The sequence below is a fragment of the Anguilla anguilla genome, chromosome 3 (assembly GCF_013347855.1).
Source record: "Anguilla anguilla isolate fAngAng1 chromosome 3, fAngAng1.pri, whole genome shotgun sequence".
NCBI lineage: Eukaryota > Metazoa > Chordata > Actinopteri > Anguilliformes > Anguillidae > Anguilla > Anguilla anguilla.
In genome coordinates this window covers 70,262,094-70,266,080 of record NC_049203.1, presented here as the reverse complement: position 1 = coordinate 70,266,080, position 3,987 = coordinate 70,262,094, and positions in this window count along the sequence as shown.

Sequence of the window (3,987 nt, the reverse complement as noted above, 5' to 3'; positions counted from 1 at the left end):
GTGGTAACATACAATTGACACAGTGTGTGTGTGAATGTGTGTGTGTGTGTTATTGTGTGTGTGTGTGTGTGTGTGTGTGAGTGCTTCGTTTTGCATGTGTCTAAAATGTGTGGGACAGTGTGTGTGTGTGTGTGTGTGTGTGTAAGCTGTGTGTATTATTGAAAATGTGTGAATGTGAGTATGTGTAAATGTGAGCTGTGATTTGTGAGATAATTATAGTAACCCCCCCCTCCCTCTCAGCCCCCCCCCCCCCCCCACAACCCACCCACCATGCAGCTGTCAGTGATGCCCACCCCAGGACCTGATCACTTCCTCCTCGTTACCAACCAACACACCCATCTTATGAGTGAGAGAGAGAGAAAATTAATTCATCCTCTCTAAATCACCCTCACCTGAAGAGTAATTACCATTTCACATTCAGTCTTCTCTCTCTCTCTCTCTCTCACACACTCTCTCTCTCCCTCCTCCTCTTTCTCTCTTTCTCTCTCTCTCTCCCTGTTTCCTCTCTCTCACACACACACTCTCTTTTTCTCTCTCCCTCCCTCTCTCTGTCTCCTCTCTCTCTCACTCTGTCTCTCTTTCTCGCTCTCCCTCTCTGTCTCTCTCCCTGTCTCCTCTCTCTCACACACACACACACACACACTCCCTCTCTCTCACTCTGTCTCTCTTTCTCACTCTCTCTCTCTCACACACACACACACACTCTCTCTCTCTCTCCCTCTCTGGATCTAATTGATATTCCCCCTGAATGCTCTCCCCATTCAGGTCCCGCGCTCCCCATGCGCCCCGAGTCTGTGCCCGCATGCGGACTGCAGCGAGCCACACGCATCTGAACGGGATGCAAAGGCGCTTGAACTCGACCTTGGCCATCCTGCTGAAGAAACAGGGGCTTAATTAAATTAAGAGCAGCAGCAGAGGTCACACAGGCCGTACAGTATATACCCTGGGTGCCGCCAGTCATTCATACTAACAGCTTTCATGCACCATTATTAAGCTCTGAATAAGGCTGATAGATTAAAACAGCTACAGGACATGGTGATGAATTTCTGCTGCCTATCAATTAGGTTCAGGTACATTGGCAGAGCTGCAGTGATGGAAATCGCACTCATGTCTGTGACTGCTGTACTCCAGTATTAATCAATGTGCATCAGCTGTACTGTAATCAAGACAAAAGCACGTGTCTCCCAGACACACCTTTTTAAGGTTTTATTTTTGTGTTTCCCAGAGGCGGGGTTTCAGACAGCAGAGTCGGGCAGACCCACCCTCCTCGGTCTGACCCGCTGATCCGCTGACCTTTCAGACGGGTCAAATACCTGAAGACTGCCTGAATGGGATGGGGATGGGGAGAGGGTGAGGCGATGGGGTAGGGATGGGGATGAGGCTGGCATGGTGTGGGGGTGGGGGTGAGGATGAGGGGATGGGGTGAGGGTGAGGGGATTGGGGTGGCATGGTGTGGGGGTGGGGGTGAAGGGGTGGGGTGGGGGTTAGTGTGGACGGAGTGTGGCGCAGTGGGTAAGGAACTGCGCTTGTAACCGAAAGGTTGAAGGTTCGATTCCCGGGTAAGGACACTGCCGTTGTACCCTTGAGCAAGGTACTTAACCTGCATTGCTTCAGTATATATCCAGCTGTATAAATGGATACAATGTAAAGTGCTATGTAAAAACTTGTGTACGTCGCTCTGGATAAGAGCGTCTGCTAAATGCCTGTAATGTAATGTAATGTAATGTAATGGTTAGAGTGAGGGGATGGGGGTGGAATGGTGTGGGGGTGAGGGGATGGGGATGGCATGGCGTGGGGATGGGGGTGGGGGTGAGGGGGTGGCAAGCTTCACAGGCAGCAGCTGCCTGGGAGTCGGTGCTTAAAACTCTGAGCATTCCTTTTGCTCTGTGTTTTCAGCCAAGATCACAGAAGCTCTCCTATGACCAGCTGGTTTCAAACAGGCCAGGCTTGCCCCCTGGAGGACTGACGGTGCAACTGCAGCACAAACCGTCACCATGAGCAAGCTGAGCCCAGCACTACCAGTGAAAGTTTACCCCTGCCTGCAGTGTGTGTGTGTGTCAAACTGCTCCACCTATCTTTCAACTGGGGTACTGCTGCCTCTTGGCCCGGTCACCCTTTAAAAAGACATAATTTAGTCTCAAAAAGAAAACAACATTGCCCATATCTTAGTGAACCATTATTATAGGCCCTGAACACCACAGGCAGGTTTGTGAGACTGTTGTGTTCTGTGTGCTGAGCTGCTCTTTCATTTCTATCTAATCCTCTCACAAACTGTTTTATGTGGCTTTACGCAACGTCTTATCCGAGATGGCCGCTGTTATCAGGCCCTTTCCCTCTTCCTAACGCACTTACCCTCTTCCCTTCAGTCTCTCCTTTTCACAACAACACGAGAAAAAACACCCAGCCTTCCTTTCATTCTGCATCTTACAATAATTTGCTTTTCAGAGTGCCGTCCTTATTGTTAACCCTGGGGAGCAGTTACTGTGCACCTGCAATCGCGAATAATACACGGGAGGTGGTAGAGCACATTGAGATTGTGATGGTAAAAGAAAATGACTAAATCTTGAGCATAGCCATTCAGCAGGGCTTTATGACACTTACGGTGAGTTGGAAAACATGGGAACGGCCTAATGGAGACTAGGCGGCATAATGCCAGGCTACAATACGGAGCTCTTGAAGAAAACCGTTTTTTTCCACTTTGCGCGGGATGTAAGTAAGTCTAGATTTTCAAGCACACAGGGACCCCACATTCTTGTTTTTAACTGTCTTCTAATATGGATTTGCCTGTTTAATAAAGACTTTTTAAAAATATAAGCCTCCTTTAGAAGAGCACTTTCCCCAGTCGGACAGGGTCCCCCGGCTGATCCGGGGAACTACATTACCCATTAGTGTGACCTGCACTGAGTTCACAGGCAAGCCGATGAGGCAGGTCTGAGAGCGGCATTCTGGGTACTTCTCCCCAGTGTTGGCCAGGAAGTCACACTTTGTAGTTTTTACTCATTGGTGACCTGATTCGGGTTTTGCAGAAGAACCTCCAGCAGACCATGCACCCTAGACTTTAAGAAACCTTTATTTGAACCAGAGCTTTAACTTTCATATTGATGTGCTTTATTGCTGTGCTGTTGATACATTTTATTGCTTTGATCTTGATATCGGTTATCTCTTTGATGCTGGTAGGTATTTTTGTAATCTCTTTGATATGTGTGATTCTGCTTGGTGGAGCTGTAAACCAGCTTGGACAGGCCAGATCCGTGTTAGGCTCCCATCATGCCCTGTGAGGGCCGCTGTGCCAGCTTCTGATTGATAAGGGTCATAGGTCACATTCCTGCACAGGTGGAACACCGAGGACCAAAGTCCCTGTGGCTCAAACGCAGGAGCGCAGAGAGGTACCATGAATATCAGCGCTAATAGAGCCTTATCAGAGACTGACCAACGGGATACACACACATATATACCCCACAAACACACACACTCATATACCCCCCAAACACAAACACACTCATATACCCCCCAAACACAAACACACACATATACCCCCCAAACACAAACACACATATATACCCCCCAAACACAAACACACATATATACCCACAAACACATACACACACACACATATACCCCCCAAACGCAAACACGCACATATACCCCCCAAACACAAAGACACATATATACCTACAAACACAAACACACACATATACCTCCCCAAACACAAACACACATATATACCTCCCCAAACACAAACACACATATATACCCCCAAACACAAACACACACATATACCTCCCCAAACACAAACACACATATATACCCCCAAACACAAACACACACATATACCTCCCCAAACACAAACACACATATATACCCCCAAACACAAACACACACATATACCTCCCCAAACACAAACACACATATATACCCCCAAACACAAACACACACGCACATATACCCCCCAAACACAAAGACACATATATACCTACAAACACAAAC